This window comes from Canis aureus, chromosome 32, assembly GCF_053574225.1.
Source record: "Canis aureus isolate CA01 chromosome 32, VMU_Caureus_v.1.0, whole genome shotgun sequence".
Classification (NCBI taxonomy): Eukaryota; Metazoa; Chordata; class Mammalia; order Carnivora; family Canidae; genus Canis; species Canis aureus.
Genome location: NC_135642.1, coordinates 4749334 through 4771856, shown reverse-complemented (window position 1 = coordinate 4771856; position 22523 = coordinate 4749334). Strand labels below are relative to the sequence as shown.

At 37.8% G+C, this 22523-nt stretch overlaps 1 long non-coding RNA gene across 1 annotated transcript; it reads left to right on the top strand.

Moving 5' to 3' along the window:
- Positions 1–988: 988 nt before the first annotated feature.
- Positions 989–20793, top strand: LOC144302879 (uncharacterized). The gene is made up of 3 exons (XR_013369881.1): positions 989–1100; positions 1282–1412; positions 20659–20793. It is a non-coding gene; the product is annotated as an uncharacterized LOC144302879 (long non-coding RNA).
- Positions 20794–22523: the final 1730 nt, after the last annotated feature.

Here is a 22523-nt window from a genome sequence, read left to right as displayed (position 1 = left end):
CTGGGTTTACTTATACCCCTTACTACTCTCTAGACAAAACCAGACTATTCAACATTTACTAAGGTGGGGGACAGTTTCTGTTCATTTTCTGATACCCTTCACAGATAACCTTTGAAGGTTTGAAAGCCTTCCTTGAGGCATAAGTTGAAATTTCTCTTCTTGTTAATGTCATATCACTTTGCTTATATGTAGATTATGTGCTCTCCCAAAGTAAGAGTTTTTGTATAGACATTCTTCCCCTGCCATATTCGGTGCTCCTTGTATTCTCATGCTCCTTTTGTATCTTTCACAGGATTTGGTATATAGATGTGATTGGAATATTTTTCATATATGTATTTTAGTATTAGCTGAAATATGTATCACTTTATATCTATCATTTATTTGAGCTTTCACCTTATAATCTAACGGAGACTTTCCCAGTGAATGACTGAACTCAGCAAACCGTAGGCCATGTACATAAACTTCATTTCTATATGGAACAAGAATATTTTATCTCATTAGTAATATAAGCTCATACTTAAGTCATTAAAACCAGTGCAATAATCAAGCCAACAAATGCAAAGGGGACAAAATAAACCTTTTGAATCATAGCATTAGAGAAAATTGATTATTTGTTGTATTAAAAGTAAACCACATTTTGTTTACCAACTTTTTACTAAGTGATATAAGTGAGATACATAAAAGGGAAGAAAATTTCACTCTAGTTCTATTAAGTTAGATTCTATCTGGTCTACTTCAAATGCAGAGTAAGTAAAATAAATCATTAATGAAAAGATATACAACTATACACCTATGACCTGATTTTGGTATTTAACCTCCCATGATTTTTTGGGTTAGCTTTACTGCATAGGCATATGTCCACAAAGAATTATATGGCCTTGATTTACATGTTTATTTGGTTGCTTTAGGTGATAGGTGAGACTGTCATAATGGATTTTTTTAGGTACAGACTCTGTCATAATCTCCAAAGGTAACTCCAGCTTCATACATAATTTCTCACAAATTCTTTTAATCATGCTGAGATGCACGAACATCCTCACCTTGATTCACTTCCTCTGACTTCTAATACATTTTTCTCTCATTTATAGATCTTCTCTAAGGTACAAGCTTCAAAACTTAATATGTAACTGGACACAGTCTATTTCTGATGTTACCTTTTTCAGATATAGCCTACCTGATATAATGCATGTCAGAGATGTAAATTGAATTCTTCAGTTTTTCTGTTGTGGGATTAGTCTCTGTTGAGTACTGGTATTTATAGATGCCTTTTTCTTTTGTCAGATTGGAGTAGTACTATGGTTTCATCTAATTGATCAATTGAAGTTTGGAGAGCTAGTAATAGATGGCCAACTTTCATTTACCAATGGGGATTATTATTAATACCTTCAACTACATATTCCCAATGGAAAAAAGTAAGTAATATCCCACATTGTTGACAGTTACAAAAAGGATCCACAGGAGAAAAAGGCAGGGTCATTCAACCCTTGTGTAGAGTAAAATATCTTCTGTGAATTCTGTACAATTGAACCAGCTACTCTAGGGGAAATGTGTGCTAAAATACATTATTCTTGCCTCAGTGAAAAATGTTTTGGCTTTAATGGAAGGACATGCTGTGTCCTTGTTACCTGAACATGTGATAGGTATGGAGGAAAGGGTAACTAATTGGAACTCAGAGGACATGGATCCTTTTTCTCAGTTCTGTCAAGAACTAAGAATAAGTTATGGGACAAACTTAACTCTCTGATTCTCAGTTTACCCTTGTATAAAATTATTTTAAATATTTCAAGTATACTGGGATCCCTGGGTGGCGCAGCGGTTTAGCGCCTGCCTTTGGCCCAGGGCGCGATCCTGGAGACCCAGGATCGAATCCCATGTCGGGCTTCTGGTGCATGGAGCCTTCTTCTCCCTCTGCCTGTGTCTCTGCCTCTCCCTCTCTCTCTGTGTGTGACTATCATAAATAAATAAAAATTTAAAAAAAAATATTTCAAGTATACTGAAAATAAAGATAACTATGAATTTAATATCTTTATTTACAATGTTCAACTTTGTGAAATTTTAATGTTTTACCATATTTCCTTTATTTTTATTAGGAATAAAACATTGTGAAAAGTATTAGGATATACTACCCCAAAATATGCCACTTTGGCATATGAATTATTTTGTGCTGAAGGCAACTGAGAAGAAACAGATATAAAAAAAGCTCTCTACCTTCCACCTATTTGCCTAAAAGCAGGACATAAATTTGTAAAGGTGTTCCCCTGTCCCTCTCTATCAGGGAAGGACAGAAGTTAATCATCACAGACAACCCTAGATCATGTTCAGTCCAGAGAGGGAACCAAAGGAATCTCTATAACAAAACTGACTAAAAGGCTAGTGGGATTATCTTTTACTCATTCCTCCATATATTCTCCTTTCCACAATTTGCTGTCCTGGGAGCTCAGAGACATTTCCTTTTTCTTGTCACTTCTTTAAAATGTCTACTTCTAACCTGAGGGTTGTTAGAGAGTAGTGGATGGGAGATGGACTAAATGGGTGATGCATGTTAAGGAAGGCTCTTGTCGACCAGAAGAACTGCGGAACAAAACAACAAAATCAGGAGTTAGTTCTTTGAAAGAATTAATAAGATAGATAAACCATTAGCCAGCCTTATTAAAGAGAAGAGAGAGAAAACTTAAATTAATAAATTAATTAATGAGAAAGGAGAGATCACTACTAACACCAAGGAAATACAAACGATTTTAAAAACATATTATGACCAGGTATACACCAATAAATTGGGCAATCTAGAAGAAATGGATGCATTTCTGGAAAACCACAAACTACCAAAACTGGAACTGGAAGAAATAGAAAACCTAAACAGGCCAATAACCAGGGAGGAAATTGAAGCAGTCATCAAAAACCTCCCAAGACACAAAAGTCCAGGGCCAGATGGCTTCCCAAGGGAATTCTATCAAACGTTTGAAGAAGAAACCGTCCCTATTCTACTAAACTGTTTGGAAAGATAGAAAGAGATGGAGTACTTCCAAACTCATTCTATGAGGCCAGCATCACCTTCATTCCAAAACCAGACAAAGACCCCACCAAAAAGGAGGATTATAGACCAATATCCCTGATGAACATGGATGCAAATTCTCAACAAGATACTAGCCAATAGGGATCCCTGGGTGGGTGGCTCAGCGGTTTGGCGCCTGCCTTTCGGCCCAGGGCACGATCCTGGAGTTCCGGAGATGGAGTCCCACTTCAGGCTCCCTGCATGGAGCCTGCTTCTCCCTCTGCCTGTGTGTCTGCCTCTCTTTGTCTACCATGAATAAATAAATAAAATCTTTAAAAAAAGATACTAGCCAATAGGATACAACAATGCATTAAGAAGATTATTCACCATGACAAAGTAGGATTTATCCCCTGGATTCAAGCCTGGTTCAACACTTGTAAAACAATCAATGTGATTGATCACATTAACAAGAGAAAACACAAGAACCATATGATCCTCTCAAGAGATGCAGAGAAAGCATTTGACAAAATACAGCATCCATTTCTGATCAAAACTCTTCAGAGTGTAGGGATAGAGGGAACATTCCTCGACATCTTAAAAGCCATCTACGAAAAGCCCACAGCAAATATCATTCTCAATGGGGAAACACTGGGAGCCTTTCCCCTAAGATCAGGAACAAGACAGGGATGTCCACTCTCACCACTGCTATTCAACAGAGTACTAGAAGTCCTAGCTTCAGCAATCAGACAACAAAAAGAAATTAAAGGCATTCAAACTGGCAAAGAAAAAATCAAACTCTCTCTCTTCACTGATGACATGATGCTGTACATAGAAAACACAAAAGACTCCACCCCCAAGATTGCTAGAACTCATACAGCAATTTGGCAGTGTGACAGGATACATAATCAATGCCCAGAAATCAGTGGCATTTCTATACACTAACAATGAAACTGAAGAAAGACAAATTAAGGAGTCAGTCCCATTTACAATTGCACCCAAAAGCATAAGATACCTAGGAATAAAACTAACCAAATAAGGAAAGGATATACCCTAAAAACTACAGGACACTTCTGAAATAAATTGAGGAAGACACGAAGATATGGAAAAATATTCCATGCTCATGGAATGGAAGAATTAATATTGTGAAAATGTCAATGTTAACCAGGGCAATTGACACGTTTAATGCAATCCCTATCAAAACACCATGGACTTTTTTCAGAGAGTTAGAACAAATTATTTTAAGATTTGTGTGGAATCAGAAAAGGCCCCGAATAGCCAGCGGAATTTTAAAAAAGAAAACCATATCTGGGGGCATCACAATGCCAGATTTCAGGTTGTACTACAAAGCTGTGGTCATCAAGACAGTGTGGTACAGGCACAAAAACAGACACATAGATCAATGGAACAGAATAGAGAACCCAGAAGTGGACCCTGAACATTATGGTCAACTAATATTCGACAAAGGAGGAAAGACTATCCATTGGAAGAAAGGCAGTCTCTTCAATAAATGGTGCTGGGAAAATTGGACATCCACATGCAGAAGAATGAAACTAGACCACTCTCTTTCACCATACACAAAGATAAACTCAAAATGGATGAAAGATCTAAATGTGAGACAAGATCCCATCAAAATCCTAGAGGAGAACACAGGCAACACCCTTTTTGAACTCGGCCACAGTAACTTCTTGCAAGATACATCCACGAAGGCAAAAGAAACAAAAGCAAAAATGAACTATTGGGACTTCATCAAGATAAGAAGCTTTTGCACAGCAAAGGATACAGTCAACAAAACTAAAAGACAACCTACAGAATGGGAGAAGATATTTCCAAATGACCTATCAGATAAAGGGCTAGTTTCCAAGATCTATAAAGAACTTGTTAAACTCAACAGCAAAGAAACAAACAATCCAATCATGAAATGGGCAAAAGACATGAACAGAAATCTCACAGAGGAAGACATAGACATGGCCAACAAGCACATGAGAAAATGCTCTGCATCATTTGCCATCAGGGAAATACAAACAAAACCACAATGAGATACCACCTCACACCAGTGAGAATGGGGAAAATTAACAAGGCAGGAAACCACAAATGTTGGAAAGGATGGGGAGAAAGGGGAACCCTCTTGCACTGTTTGTGGGAATGTGAGCTGGTGCAGCCACTTTGGAAAACTGTGTGGAGGTTCCCCAAAGAGTTAAAAATAGATCTGCCCTACGACCCAGCAATTGCACTGTTGAGGATTTACCCCACAGATACAGAGGCAGTGAAATGAGTCAATCAGAGAAGGACAAACATTATATCTTCTCATTCATTTGGGGAATATAAATAATAGTGAAAGGGAATCGAAGGGAAGGGGGAAGAAATGGGTATGAGATATCAGAAAGGGAGACAGAACATAAAGACTCCTAACTCTGGGAAATGAAGTAGGGGTGGTGGAAGGGGAGGAGGGTGGGCGGTGCGGGTGAATGGGTGACGGGCACTGAGGGGGGCACTTGAAGGATGAGCACTGGGTGTTATTCTGTATGTTGGCAAATTGAACACCAATAAAAAATAAATTTATTACTAAAAAAATTGGTGATAGTAGACATTTTCATCTTGTTCCTGATCTTAAGAATAAGTTCTCAGCTTTCTCCCTTTGCATATGTTGTTAACTGTAGTTTTTTTATATGGTTCTTTTATATGGTCCACTATATTGAAGTATTTCCCCTCTAAACCCACATTATTGAGAGTTTTTATGAACAGATGTTGAATTTGGGCTAGTACTTTTTCTGTTTCTACTGCAATTATATGACTTCTACCTTTCCTTTTGTTGATATGGTTTATCACATTCATATTCAACCATCCTTGCATAGCCAGAATAAATCCCACATAATTATGGTGAATGATCCTTTTTTTTTTTAATTTATTTTTTATTGGTGTTCAATTTACTAACATACAGAATAACCCCCAGTGCCCGTCACCCATTCACTCCCACCCCCCGCCCTCCTCCCCTTCTACCACCCCTAGTTCGTTTCCCAGAGTTAGCAGTCTTTACGTTCTGTCTCCCTTTCTGATATTTCCCACACATTTCTTCTCCCTTCCCTTATATTCCCTTTCACTATTATTTATATTCCCCAAATGAATGAGAACATATAATGTTTGTCCTTCTCTGATTGACTTACTTCACTCAGCATAATACCCTCCAGTTCCATCCACGTTGAAGCAAATGGTGGGTATTTGTCATTTCTAATAGCTGAGTAATATTCCATTGTATACATAAACCACATCTTCTTTATCCATTCATCTTTCGTTGGACACCGAGGCTCCTTCCACAGTTTGGCTATCGTGGCCATCGCTGCTATAAACATCGGGGTGCAGGTGTCCCGGCGTTTCACTGCATCTGTATCTTTGGGGTAAGTCCCCAATAGTGCAATTGCTGGGTCGTAGGGCAGGTCTATTTTTAACTCTTTGAGGAACCTCCACACAGTTTTCCAGAGTGGCTGCACCAGTTCACATTCCCACCAACAGTGTAAGAGGGTTCCCTTTTCTCCGCATCCCCTCCAATATTTGTGGTTTCCTGCCTTGTTAATTTGCCCCATTCTCACCGGTGTGAGGTGGTATCTCATTGTGGTTTGGATTTGTATTTCCCTGATGGAAAGTGATGCAGAGCATTTTCTCATATGCATGTTGGCCATGTCTATGTCTTCCTCTGTGAGATTTCTGTTCATGTCTTTTGCCCATTTCATGATTGGATTGTTTGTTTCTTTGGTGTTGAGTTTAATAAGTTCTTTATAGATCTTGGAAACTAGCCCTTTATCTGATACGTCATTTGCAAATATCTTCTCCCATTCTGTAGGTTGTCTTTGAGTTTTGTTGACTGTATCCTTTGCTGTGCAAAAGCTTCTTATCTTGATGAAGTCCCAATAGTTCATTTTTGCTTTTGTTTCTTTTGCCTTCGTGGATGTATCTTGCAAGAAGTTACTGTGGCTGAGTTCAAAAAGGGTGTTGCCTGTGTTCTTCTATAGGATTTTGATAGAATCTTGTCTCACATTTAGATCTTTCATCCATTTTGAGTTTATCTTTGTGTATGGTGAAAGAGAGTGGTCTAGTTTCATTCTTCTGCATGTGGATGTCCAATTTTCCCAGCACCATTTATTGAAGAGACTGTCTTTCTTCCAATGGATAGTCTTTCCTCCTTTATTGAATATTAGTTGACCATAAAGTTCAGGGTCCCCTTCTGGGTTCTCTATTCTGTTCCACTGATCTATGTGTCTGTTTTTGTGCCAGTACCACACTGTCTTGATGACCACAGCTTTGTAGTACAACCTGAAATCTGGCATTGTGATGCCCCCAGATATGGTTTTCTTTTTTAAAATTCCCCTGGCTATTCGGGGTCTTTTCTGATTCCACACAAATCTTAAAATAATTTGTTCTAACTCTCTGAAGAAATTCCATGGTATTTTGATAGGGATTGCATTAAACGTGTATATTGCCCTGGGTAACATTGACATCTTCACAATATTTATTCTGCCAATCCATGAGCATGGAATATTTTTCCATCTCTTGTGTCTTCCTCAATTTCTTTCAGAAGTGTTCTATAGTTTTGAGGGTATAGATCCTTTACATCTTTGGTTAGGTTTATTCCTAGGTATCTTATGCTTTTGGGTGCAATTGTAAATGGGATTGACTCCTTAATTTCTCTTTCTTCAGTCTCATTGTTAGTGTATAGAAATGCCACTGACTTCTGGGCATTGATTTTGTATCCTGCCACGCTACCGAATTGCTGTATGAGTTCTAGCAATCTTGGGGTGGAGACTTTTGGGTTTTCTATGTAGAGTATCATGTCATCGGCGAAGAGGGAGAGTTTGACTTCTTCTTTGCCAATTTGAATGCCTTTAATGTCTTTTTGTTGTCTGATTGCTGAGGCTAGGACTTCCAGTACTATGTTGAACAGCAGTGGTGAGAGTGGACATCCCTGTCTTGTTCCTGATCTTAGGGGAAAGGCTCCTAGTGCTTCCCCATTGAGAATGATATTTGCTGTGGGCTTTTCATAGATGGCTTTTAAGATGTCGAGGAATGTTCCCTCTATCCCTACACTCTGAAGAGTTTTGATCAGAAATGGATGCTGTATTTTGTCAAATGCTTTCTCTACATCCAATGAGAGGATCATATGGTTCTTGGTTTTTCTCTTGCTGATATGATGAATCACATTGATTGTTTTACGGGTGTTGAACCAGCCTTGTGTCCCAGGGATAAATCCTACTTGGTCATGGTGAATAATTTTCTTAATGTACTGTTGGATCCTACTGGCCAGTATCTTGTTGAGAATTTTTGCATCCATGTTCATCAGGGATATTGGTCTGTAATTCTCCTTTTTGGTGGAGTCTTTGTCTGGCTTTGGAATTAAGGTGATGCTGGCTTCATAGAACGAATTTGGAAGTACTCCATCTCTTTCTATCTTTCCAAACAGCTTTAGGAGAATAGGTATGATTTCTTCTTTAAACGTTTGACAAAATTCCCCTGGGAAGCCATCTGGCCCTGGACTCTTGTGTCTTGGGAGGTTTTTGATGACTGCTTCAATTTCCTCCCTGGTTATTGGCCTGTTCAGGTTTTCTATTTCTTCCTGTTCCAGTTTTGGTAGTTTGTGGCTTTCCAGGAATGCGTCCATTTCTTCTAGATTGCCTAATTTATTGGCGTATAGCTGTTCATAATATGTTTTTAAAATCGTTTGTATTTCCTTGGTGTTGGTAGTGATCTCTCCTTTCTCATTCATGATTTTATTAATTTGAGTCTTCTCTCTCTTCTTTTTAATAAGGCTGGCTAATGGTTTATCTATCTTATTAATTCTTTCAAAGAACCAACTCCTGGTTCTGTTGATCTGTTCCACAGTTCTTCTGGTCTCGATTTCGTTGAGTTCTGCTCGAATCTTTATTAACTCCCTTCTTCTCTTGGGTGTAGGATCTATTTGCTGTTTTTTCTCTAGCTCCTTTATGTGTAAGGTTAGCTTTTGTATTTGAGTTCTTTCCAGTTTTTGAATGGATGCTTGTATTGCGATGTATTTCCCCCTTAGGACTGCTTTTGCTGCATCCCAAAGATTTTGAACGGTTGTATCTTCATTCTCATTAGTTTCCATGGATCTTTTTAATTCTTCCTTAATTTCCTGGTTGACCCTTTTATCTTTTAGCAGGATGGTCCTTAACCTCCACGTGTTTGAGGTTCTTCCAAACTTCTTGTTGTGATTTAGTTCTAATTTCAAGGAATTATTGTCCGAGAATATGCAGGGGACAATCCCAATCTTTTGGTATCGGTTCAGACCCGATTTGTGTCCCAATATGTGGTCTATTCTGGAGAAAGTTCCATGTGCGCTTGAGAAGAATGTGTATTCAGTTGAGTTTGGATGTAAAGTTCTGTAGATATCTGTGAAATCCATCTGGTCCAGTGTATCATTTAAAGCTCTCGTTTCTTTGGAGATGTTGTGCTTAGAAGACCTATCGAGTATAGAAAGAGCTAGATTGAAGTCACCAAGTATAAGTGTATTATTATCTAAGTATTTCTTCACTTTGGTTAATAATTGATTTATATATTTGGCAGCTCCCACATTCGGAGCATATATATTGAGGATTGTTAAGTCCTCTTGTTGAATAGATCCTTTACGTATGATATAGTGTCCTTCTTCATCTCTCACTACAGTCTTTGGGGTAAATTTTAGTTTATCTGATATAAGGATGGCTACCCCTGCTTTCTTTTGAGGACCATTCGAATGGTAAATGGTTCTCCAACCTTTTATTTTCAGGCTGTAGGTGTCCTTCTGTCTAAAATGAGTCTCTTGTAGACAGCAAATAGATGGGTCCTGCCTTTTTATCCAGTCTGAAACCCTGCGCCTTTTGATGGGGTCATTAAGCCCGTTCACATTCAGAGTTACTATTGAGAGATATGAGTTTAGTGTCATCATGATATCTATTCAGTCTTTGTTTTTGTGGACTGTTCCACTGAACTTCTTCTTAAAGGGGACTTTTAAGAGTCCCCCTTAAAATTTCTTGCAGAGCTGGTTTGGAGGTCACATATTCTTTTAGTTGCTGCCTGTCTTGGAAGCTCTTTATCTCTCCTTCCATTTTGAATGAGAGCCTTGCTGGATAAAGTATTCTTGGTTGCATGTTCTTGTCATTTAGGACCCTGAATATATCCTGCCAGCCCTTTCTGGCCTGCCAGGTCTCTGTGGAGAGGTCTGCTGTTACCCTAATACTCCTCCCCATAAAAGTCAGGGATTTCTTGTCTCTTGCTGCTTTAAGGATCTTCTCCTTATCTTTGGAATTTGCAAGCTTCACAATTAAATGTCGAGGTGTTGAACGGTTTTTATTGATTTTAGGGGGGGATCTCTCTATTTCCTGGATCTGAATGCGTGTTTCCCTTCCCAGATTAGGAAAGTTTTCAGCTAGAATTTGTTCAAATACATATTCTGGCCCTCTGTCCCTTTCGGCGCCCTCGGGAACCCCAATTAAAAGTAGGTTTTTCTTCCTCAGGCTGTCGTTTATTTCCCTTAATCTATCTTCATGGTCTTTTAATTGTTTGTCTCTTTTTTCCTCAGTTTCCCTCTTTGCTATCAACTTGTCTTCTAGGTCACTCACTCGTTCTTCCACCTCGTTAACCCTCGTCGTTAGGACTTCTAGTTTGGATTGCATCTCATTCAATTGATTTTTAATTTCTGCCTGATTAGCTCTAAATTCTGCAGTCATGAAGTCTCTTGAGTCCTTTATACTTTTTTCTAGAGCCACCAGTAGCTGTATAATAGTGCTTCTGAATTGGCTTTCTGACATTGAATTGTAATCCAGATTTTGTAACTCTGTGGGAGAGAGGACTGTTTCTGATTCTTTCTTTTGAGGTGAGGTTTTCCTTCTAGTCATTTTGCTCAGTGCAGAGTGGCCAAAAGCAAGTTGTATTGGGAAAAAGAGAAAAAGAGAGGAGAGAAAGAAGGAAAGAAAAGTGAAAGAGAAAAAAAAGGGAAGAGAAAAAAAAACGAAAGAAAAAAAAAGAAGAAAAAGAGAAAGAAAAAGAAAGGAGAAAAAAAGGGGGGTGGGGGAGGAAACAAATCAAAAAGCAAAACAAAACAAAACAAAAAAAAAACAACAAAAAAACAACAACAACAAAAAAAAAAAAAAAAAAAAAAAAAAAAGAACCACAGGGGAGTATCTTCTGATTCTGTGTTCTTTATGTCCCTTGGCTTCTCCTGGAAGTTGTCCGTCTAGCTGGTGTTCTGGGGGAGGGGCCTGTTGTGCTGATTTTCAGGTGTTAGCAGTTGGGGGAGCTGCTGTGCCCCTGCCTGGTGCAGGGCCCAGTGGGGGTTGTTTACCCCGTGAGGCCGCAGGAGGAACAGCCCCAGTGGCGGGGCAGCTCTGGAAACCTGGATTCAGCTCCGGCAGGAACTCCGTCTGCAGGGCCTGGAGGCTCCGGGCGGGGCCGCTGATCTGCTCAGCTGGGGCAGGAGCGTCCTTGCTGTCCTGGGCCCTCCCGGCCTCTGCCTGTCCCGGGGGAGGCGGGATCCTGGGCTGTGTCCCGGCGCCCTGTGCTCCGGAGCCTGCGCTGGTGGATTCGCGCTCCCGGGCCGCGCAGCCCCCTCCGCGGAGCAGCCGCCCGAGCCCCTCCGAGCTGCTCCTGGAACCGCGCAGGCCCCTCTGCACGGAGCCTCTTCCTCTGCCCGAGCCCGGCCGAGCTGCTCCCGGCTCCGTGCAGCCCCCTCCGCGGAGCCGCCCCCGAGCCCCCCGAGCTGCTCCCGCCCCGCAGCCCCCTCCGCGGAGCCGCCGCCCGAGCCCCCCGAGCTGCTCCGGGTCCCCCCGTGCGCGCTGCAGCCCTTAGGGAGCTCGGCGCACTCTCCCGGGGCGCAGGTGTCTGTTAGTGTCCCCGGGAGCCCGAGGGCATCCCCGCCCTCCTGGGTCCTGCTCCACCTCCCTGCGAGCCCCTTTCCGCCCGGGAAGGTCGGTGCAGCTCCTGCGTCTCCGGGACGGGGCTCTCCTGTCCTGGGGACACTCGCCCCGGCCTCAGCCCGGCTCCTCGCGGGCCCCTCCCCCTTGGAGTCCTTTTGTGTCTTTATTTCTTTTTCCCCGTCTTCCTACCTTGATAGAAGCGCGAACTCTTCTCACTGTTGCATTCCAGCTGGTCTCTCTTTAAATCTCAGGCCGAATTCATAGATTTTCAGGATAATTTGAAGGTTTTCTAGGTAGTTTGGTGGAGACAGGTGATTTGGAGACCCTACTCTTCCGCCACCTTGCCCCTCCTGAATGATCCTTTTAATGTATTGTTGGGTATGCTTTGCTAATACTTTTGCATATCTGTCCATTAGGAATATTAGCCTATAGTTTCTTTCTTTGTGGTGTCTGTGTCTGGTTTAAGTATCAGGGTAATGCCAGCCCATACAATATATTTCAAAGCTTTCCTTTCTTTCTATTTTTTGGAATGGTTTCAGGAAAATGGGCATTAACTTTTTTTAATGTTTGGTAGAATTTACCTTTGCATCTGGTCCCAGACCTTTGCTTTGCGTAGTTTTTTATTTTATTGATTTAATTTGCTAACAGAAATTAGTATAGTCAGGTTTTCATTCTTGATTCAGTTTTAGGAGATTTCATGTTATGAGGCATCTATCCATTTCTTCTAGGTTGTCCAATTTGTTAGCATATAGATTTTGTTGTATTGTCTTACAATGTTTTGTATTTCAATAGTATGAGCCATTAGTTCTGGTTTTTCATTTCTGATTCTGTTTTGGGGGTCCTTTCTCTTTTCTTGATTTGTCTGGCTAAGAGCTTATCAGTTTTGTTTATATTGTCAAAGAACCTGCTTTTGATTTCATTTTTTTTCTTTTAATCTGTCATTTATTTCTGCTCTGATCTTTATCGTCCCTGCTTTCTACTTACCTTGGGCTTTGCTTTCTTTTTCTAGTCCATTAGGTGTAATGTTAGGTTGTTTGGGATTTTCCTTTTTTCTTGAAGTCGACCTATATTGTTATATATTTCCCTCTTAGAACAGCTTTTGCTGTGCTCCAAAGATTTTTGGACTGTTGTGTTTCATTTTCATTTTTCTCCATGTATTTTTTAAATTTCTTCATTAGTCCCTTTATTCTTTAGTAGCATATTGTTTAGCAACCATGTGTTTCTGGTTTTTTCCAGTTGTTTACTTGTGATTCATTTCCAGTTTCATACTGTTGTATTTGGAAAAGATACATCAGTATTTTAAATTTTTTGAGATTTTTTCTTTTTGTGGGCTAACAAGGATTCATTCTGTAAAATGTTCCATTCAGCCTTGAAAAGAATGTATATTCTGTTGTTTTGGAATGGAATGTTCTGTTTATATCTGTTACATCCATCTGGCCTAATGTGTCATTCAAATACACTGTTTCGTTATTGATTATCTGGATGATCTATCTATTGATGTCAGTGGGGTGCTAAATTCCCCTATTATTATTAATATATTACCATCAGTTTCTCTCATTTTGCCCACTAATATTTGTTTTATATATTTAGGTGCTCTAATGTTGGGTACATAAATATTTATAATTATTATGTCCTCTTGTTGGATTGATCCCTTTATCATTATAAAATGCCTTTCTTTATCTTTTGTTACAGTGTTTATTTTCAAGACTATTTTGTCTAGTATAAGTATTGCTGCCTTGGACTTATTTTTTTTTCACTTGCATTTGCATGGCTCATGTTTTTCCAACCTTTCATTTTCAGTTTCTCTGTGTCTTTAGGTCTGAGGTGAGTCTCTTGCAGGAAGCATATAGATGGGTCTTGTGTTTTTTATTCATTCTATCATTGTATGTATGTCTTTCAATCAGAGCATTTGGTTCATTTAAATTCAAAGTAATTATTGATGGGTTATGTACTTAATACTGTTTTGTACTTTTTTTCTAGTTGTTTTGTGGTTCTTTACTGTTCCTTTCTTCCCTTGGTCTCTTTCTTTGTATTTGATTAGTTGCCATAGTGTTATGTGTTCCTTTTTTTGTGTATCTATTACAGTTTGGATTTGTGGTTACTATGATGTTCATTTATAGTATCCTAAATATATAGCCATATATATAAGTTTAAAATCATTTAAGTTTAAACACATTCCTAAAAAATTTATTTTACTCCCTCCTCTACATTTTATGGGAAGACAGTCATATTTTACATATTTTTATCTAAATTCTCTCACATTTAATTGTGACCATTTCTTTTGCACTTAAAGAAGTCCCTTTAACATTTCTTACTAGGCCAGTTTAGTGGTGATAAACTCCTTTAACTTTTGCCTGGGAACCCTTTTATTTCCTCTTCAATTCTGAATGATAAGCTTGCTTAATGTAGAATATTTTTGATGTAGATTTTTTCCTTTCAGCTCTTTGAATATATCATGACACTCCCTGCCAGCCTACAAAGTTACTGCTGAAAAATCAGCCAATACCCTTATAGGGTTTCCCTTATACATAACTTATTGCCTCTCTTAATCACTTGTAAAATTCTATCTTTAACATTTGACATTTTAATTATTATGTGTTAATCTCTGTACCTCCTTGGGTTTGTCTTGTTCGGAACTTTCTGTACTTCTTGAACCTGAATGTCTCTTTTGTTCTCTAAGTTTGGGAAGTTTACAGCTATTATTTCTTTAAATAAGTTTCATCATTTTCCCTCTCTTCTTCTGGGACCCCTCTATTGTGAATGTTTTTGTTTTGTTTTGTTTTGTTATGCTTTATGTTTTCTAAGAGATCCCTTAACCTGTCCTCATTTTTTTTTCTCTTTGATTATGTGCCTTACTAATGAGATATAGGTAAAACAGACATAAAGGGCAGCGTCTGTCCCTTTGGAGCTAGTTCACAATATATTAAAGTAATAGTCATGTAATCTCTGCATCATAATTATTTTAATGGTTTCAGCAAGTTTCATTCTCTCTTCGTATGTTAAAGCCTGTGTGAAATGAGAAATGGGGATAGCAGATGCAAAAAGCCTATAGGATATTTATAGGAATTCTATTTTATAAGAAATCAGGGTACCTATAAAGCTATACATTCCTTGAAAGAAAATTAGAAAACTTAAATAGATATACTGATAATAACCCAATTATATGTTATTCTTGAACATTTTAATTCAGATTTATTTAAGATTTTTAAAGAAAATTTATAAATTTAGGTATTTAGGTGTCCTAAAATTCTCTCAAATGCAATGGAATCCTATTTGATTGGTTTAGAGAGGCCACTAATAACTACCAGGATGGGATTTGAGTGCTTCCCTTCAAAAATTATAAGATTAGTCCCAAATTCCTAACTTGTAATGTTTTCAGGTAATATAGAAAAACACATGTTTTTCAGGCTCCTGAGTACTTAAAAAAGGAGTCATAATTTAAATTTAAGGTACTCAAGAAAATAAAGGGATGGCAAGAATTTACAGCAAAAGTGACTTTCAAGTTTAAAGAGCCAGAGAAACTGTTATCAATATGCCAGAATTTAAGGAATATGGTTCTCAAGAAGCTGTTCTGAGGAATATTATAGAAAATACACTTTTGACAAGAAAAATGACTAAAGACATTGAGTACAAGCTGTGGCATTGAATAATAATAGCTGCTCTGATTCCAAAACGAGAGGAAGATATTAGTGTCCTCCAAATGAAAGAACGTAATACCATCCCTAGTCTGTCTTGTAAAGGATATCAAACCAAATATGATAAAGTTTCTGGATTTGTAAATTGCCACAAATATAAAGAGGACAGATGTATATGTTGAGCTCTACTATATGCATGCAATCATGCATTCCAGATGGGGGAGACACTGCCTAGTGAATAGCTGTGATTCCTCAAAAGATAAATTATACAGAAATGTAAGAGATGGTGGGAGGGAGAGTTGTACATTAAAAGTAAAGGAAAAAAACACGGACAAGATGAAATTCAAGTGTCTCAGGATGCATATTTGGGTATACATGAATACATAAAACTATAAAGAAATGCAAATAATTTTTAATGTCAAAGTACAGTGGTTAATTTTGGATGGGGAGAGAGAAAAAATTGTACTTGAAATGGACAAATGTAACAATTTCCAGGTGACTGTCAGAGTTCTATTTTGTAACTTGAGATGTGGTTATAATGGTATTTGCCTTCTAGTTCATTAAACTATAAGCTCTATGTATTTTTATTTACCTTGGTTTTACTCTACAGTAAAAAGGCTATAATAAAAATGAATGTTAATATAATAGATATCATTGATGACTCAGACTCTACTCTCCTTTAGTATGTTTTCTGTTACATAAAACACTTGGAATCTGTGAATTGATTTTTTAGCCAAGGTTTTCTTTGCAAATTATGTTCCACCAATTAGATGTAACAATATTAGCTTTAGAATTTGGGTTAAAGCAGAAGACATGTACTGATATAATCACTGCTGGTGAGCAAGATGATGAGATGTAAGGGAGAAGCAATTGTGGCAGCCCTCCTGTATTCCACTGACTGTACAGAGCAACAAGGGTGTTGAGGATGGTGAGGCAGTGGCAATAGCATCAAGACCCTTTGACTTTAAGATCGCACTATTGGGGTCTATTCTGGATTCCAGAAAGTCTAGTAGTGGCCCCCTGAGTCCCACTTCTCCAGCTCTTTGGATGATTTTATGAGCATCCAAAGCACTCTATTAAATCTTAATATACACAGTGTGTTCTGTTTTCATCACTGAGGGTCAACCCATATAATTATACTCTGACAAAGAGAATGATTGAGGTAGATACATAATTATGTAAAATAAAATTTCTAGCTTAAGTGTCAATTCTAGCACTAGCATTTCAGTCTAAAATACATTTTCTCCTTTAAATTTGCCCTGGTAGGTGAGGGAACTGGGATAATGAGCTTTTATTGGTGGCCTTAGAGTTCTAGCAAAGTTACAAGGCAAAATCAACAGTAAGCTAGCATTTAGTAATCATAAAATGGCTACTATGGAAAACACATGAAACCTCCAGGCCTGAACATTTTCCTCAATAAAGTAAATTTTAGGGATGCCTGGGTAGCTCTGTGGTTGGGCATCTGCCTTTGGTTCAGGGTGTGATCCCAGAATTCTGGGATCAAGTCCCACATTGAGCTCCTGGCATGGAGCCTGCTTCTCCCTCTGCCTGTGTCTCTGCCTCTCTCTCTCTCTGTGTGTCTCTCATGAATAAATAAAATCTTTTTTAAAAAGTAAATTTTAAAGAGACAATAAAATATAAGTAGGTATACATCTTCTTATGTTGGCAGTGTAAATTATCATAGTAATAAATAAAAGTGCAAACATGATATTTTGGTACATGATAGATGTTGGGATGTATGCATGTATTTAACAAAAAATCAGAAAGAAAAAGATAAAAAGTCAAGTTATACCAACAGCCATATAGACAGAATACATCAACCCATGATCCCAGTTACAGTTCCAGCCTCATTTGGTTGTTAGCCCTCCAGACATATTTACCTCTTAGGTATAACTAATACCACTAAAAATAATTCAAAACAAAAACTACTCTGATCTTTAAAAAATTAATCATCCTATCAGAAGCATATAAACTGAAAGACTATCAAATTGCTCAATGTATTTCACTGGACTCTAAGAGTACATGCAAAAAGTTCACATGATTTAGGTTTCCATGGTGGTTTTTTGTTTGTTTTATTTTTTTTTGTTTTTTTGTTTGTTCGTTTGCTTGCTTGTTTTGCCTAGTTTTAAGTCTGGATACACACAACCAAAATTCACCATTCAAAAATAGTAATAGAGAATGAACAGGAAGAGAAGAGTTTATTCAGTTCTCTTGTCAACTTTTTTTTTTAATTTTTTATTGGTGTTCAATTTACTAACATACAGAATAACCCCCAGTGCCCGTCACCCATTCACTCCCACCCCCCGCCCTCCTCCCCTTCTACCACCCCTAGTTCGTTTCCCAGAGTTAGCAGTCTTTACGTTCTGTCTCCCTTTCTGATATTTCCCACACATTTCTTCTCCCTTCCCTTATATTCCCTTTCACTATTATTTATATTCCCCAAATGAATGAGAACATATAATGTTTGTCCTTCTCCGACTGACTTACTTCACTCAGCATAATACCCTCCAGTTCCATCCACGTTGAAGCAAATGGTGGGTATTTGTCATTTCTAATAGCTGAGTAATATTCCATTGTATACATAAACCACATCTTCTTTATCCATTCATCTTTCGTTGGACACCGAGGCTCCTTCCACAGTTTGGCTATCGTGGCCATCGCTGCTATAAACATCGGGGTGCAGGTGTCCCGGCGTTTCACTGCATCTGTATCTTTGGGGTAAGTCCCCAATAGTGCAATTGCTGGGTCGTAGGGCAGGTCTATTTTTAACTCTTTGAGGAACCTCCACACAGTTTTCCAGAGTGGCTGCACCAGTTCACATTCCCACCAACAGTGTAAGAGGGTTCCCTTTTCTCCGCATCCCCTCCAATATTTGTGGTTTCCTGCCTTGTTAATTTGCCCCATTCTCACCGGTGTGAGGTGGTATCTCATTGTGGTTTGGATTTGTATTTCCCTGATGGAAAGTGATGCAGAGCATTTTCTCATATGCATGTTGGCCATGTCTATGTCTTCCTCTGTGAGATTTCTGTTCATGTCTTTTGCCCATTTCATGATTGGATTGTTTGTTTCTTTGGTGTTGAGTTTAATAAGTTCTTTATAGATCTTGGAAACTAGCCCTTTATCTGATACGTCATTTGCAAATATCTTCTCCCATTCTGTAGGTTGTCTTTGAGTTTTGTTGACTGTATCCTTTGCTGTGCAAAAGCTTCTTATCTTGATGAAGTCCCAATAGTTCATTTTTGCTTTTGTTTCTTTTGCCTTCGTGGATGTATCTTGCAAGAAGTTACTGTGGCTGAGTTCAAAAAGGGTGTTGCCTGTGTTCTTCTCTAGGATTTTGATAGAATCTTGTCTCACATTTAGATCTTTCATCCATTTTGAGTTTATCTTTGTGTATGGTGAAAGAGAGTGGTCTAGTTTCATTCTTCTGCATGTGGATGTCCAATTTTCCCAGCACCATTTATTGAAGAGACTGTCTTTCTTCCAATGGATAGTCTTTCCTCCTTTATTGAATATTAGTTGACCATAAAGTTCAGGGTCCCCTTCTGGGTTCTCTATTCTGTTCCACTGATCTATGTGTCTGTTTTTGTGCCAGTACCACACTGTCTTGATGACCACAGCTTTGTAGTACAACCTGAAATCTGGCATTGTGATGCCCCCAGATATGGTTTTCTTTTTTAAAATTCCCCTGGCTATTCGGGGTCTTTTCTGATTCCACACAAATCTTAAAATAATTTGTTCTAACTCTCTGAAGAAATTCCATGGTATTTTGATAGGGATTGCATTAAACGTGTATATTGCCCTGGGTAACATTGACATCTTCACAATATTTATTCTGCCAATCCATGAGCATGGAATATTTTTCCATCTCTTGTGTCTTCCTCAATTTCTTTCAGAAGTGTTCTATAGTTTTGAGGGTATAGATCCTTTACATCTTTGGTTAGGTTTATTCCTAGGTATCTTATGCTTTTGGGTGCAATTGTAAATGGGATTGACTCCTTAATTTCTCTTTCTTCAGTCTCATTGTTAGTGTATAGAAATGCCAACTTTAAATGTTTTGTCCAAAAGCCCATTTGAAGAGAAAAACAGTTATCATACAGTTTCACTCATATGTGGAATTTAAGAAACAAAACAAGACCATAAGGGAAGGGAGGGGAAAATAAAATAAGATGAAATCAGAGAGGGAGACAAACCATAAAAGCCTCTTAACTTACAAAATAACCTGAGGGTTGTTGGAAGGGAGGTGGTTGGGGGGATGGGGCAATTAATTGGGTGGAAGGCATTAATAAGGACAAAATTGTGAGTAGGTGGTTGTTAGGGTCCATTCTAGGACCTTGGAGGAAACACAGGCAAAGGAGGTCTAAAACAGGATTCGCTATATAAATCCACCACCATTACACTATATCGTATTCTGAAATTTTCCTCAAATATTTTTGGAAGTATATATCATGTGCAGTTTTTATTGCTATTACAGATATCCAGTTCCTTCACATATTATAATTTACATTTTATCATTTCAACTAGACCTGATTTTTAACATTTTCACCTACATTTTACTATTCCACTTAATTTTACAAGATAGTTTTTTAAAATTTTGAAAGCATCAATTTGTCATTTCCAGTCTTCCCAAATACCTAAAGAGGGAATTGTTTGTTAACAAAGTCTTCTTATAGATTATCCTAATCACAATACTCTTTCAATTGTGTTATTGGAAATTTAGACCAGTTAAAGCCATTCTTGACCTGGTATGTTTATATTATCTGTTTTATATTAGCTGATTAATAAATATCATCTAGAATACTTTGAAAACATTATTTTTGGCTTTGGATGCCCTAGTAGCAAATGGCACCATCATAAGGTGTAGGGAGCCTGTGAATTTCATTGTACTTACCTTTGTATAAAAGAATGTCAGCAGTGCAATGAGGAGTCATGGTGATAATATAACCCACCAGGAGCTCCTAATTAAAATTTAAGTTTTATGCAATACATAGAGATAGCCTGTACCTTACTTTTCATGCTGGGCCACCAGGATAAGTAGTAAGTAGTTCCAGAGACCATCTGTAGTCCTTTTCATTCTCAGCTGCAGAGTCTTACTATAATTCCAACTAATCAGTCTCATTATTGACTTGCCTTACAGATGAGTTTCACCTTTGAGACTTTTGGCAAATGTCCTGAGCTTTAAAGTTCTCCACACAAGTACTGAAGTATGACAACATTCCTATGAAAAGGCTTGACATGACGGGCACGGGGGGTTATTCTGTATGTTAGTAAATTGAACACCAATAAAAAATAAATTAAAAAAAAAAGAAAAGAAAAGGCTTGACAGTTTTATCTTGCAAAAAGCAGTTCTTAAAATATATACATATATTCCCTGTTCAAAGAAATATATTATTTGAAAGAATTATTTATGGAATTTATAAAACACTGGCCAGAAAATTTTTATAAATTAATTCCTTAATCCTGAACATATTTGCACATGTAGCTGAGAGTTCACTCACACAGACACCCTCAATTCACCCATTTTATCCCTATTTCAAATAGAATTATTGCTATTATTCTGGGGTTATACCCATTTCAGACTAATGTTAATACTGTAGACATTTTTACCCAACATTTTCAACCATTCCTACATTTTTAAGACAAAATCATACATTATTAACTGTAAATGTGTTTCCTTATTTAATACATTAATGAATAAACACACACTGATGAAGAAGACACATTTATCCTATAATTTGGCTTAAAATGAACAGTTAGGAATTTCCTTTTCTTACCTTCTCTTTCAGCAATGATAATTAATGCATATATAATTCTTGTTTGTTTTTTTCTTAATAATGCCAAAGAGGAACAACTTGATATTTATCAAATACTGTCGTTTTAACAGATTTTTTTTGTCATAAAAGTTGGATAATGGGATCCCTGGGTGGTGCAGCGGTTTGGCGCCTGCCTTTGGCCCAGGGCGCGATCCTGGAGACCCGGGATCGAATCCCACATCGGGCTCCCGGTGCATGGAGCCTGCTTCTCCTTCTGCCTGTGTCTCTGCCTCTCTCTCTCTCTCTGTGTGACTATCATAAATAAATAAAAATTAAAAAAAAAAAAGTTGGATAATATACTGAACACTATAAGTATCATTTAGTCAATTTCAAATAACAATCAGTTCTTTCATTTTTGCCATCATTTAAAGATGACTTGCAAAGCAGAGCACACGGGAAAAGTGTTTCTCATGACTTCCAGTGCTAGCAATTCCAGTAACTACTAGCAGGTGTTAGTGATACCTTGTGTACCTTAAAGCTAATATTGAACCTACTTAAAACTAAACAAAAACACTATTTGTATAAAGAAATATACTTATTACATTGACAATGATTACTAAGCTAGATTTATTATTTTTGCAACCAAATATTAAAAGGAAAAAGTAGTTTAATAAGAGTCTCATGCTCTACCAACTGAGCTAGCAGGCACCTGGAAAAAGTAGTTTAAATCAATGTAAAGCCATAGGCTCTCCATAAATTGTTATCATAAACTGTGTCTCTTAATTTAATTCCAGTTTTAACTTCTCAGCCATTAAGCTGACACAGTGCCTGTATAAAACAAACTGTACTGCTCTGAAGCTCATTTCATAATATTTTCTAATTTGCAGAATTCTTCTGCCTCTTTATTCATAATGCATTATCAGAAGTTGTCATGACCTTATTTCTTTGCTAAAAGTTAGTGGTGGAGACTTTTAGACCATTTGCTTTGGGCCTTATCAACAATTGTAATAAAATATGTCTAAGGTTTTCTTCAATAGAAGAGATTACAAATTGTTTTAAATGTTAAGTAAGAACGATTCAAGGATATACATAGGAAATCACTGTCAGAGGAAAATCCTACAGCAGTATAGAGTTTCTAAGGCTTATAGAAATATTATTAATTTGGCATATTTTAGGGATGATTCTCTGAGTAACTCAATGATGAGTTGTTTTTTATTTTATTATTTTATTTTATTTTATTTTATTTTAT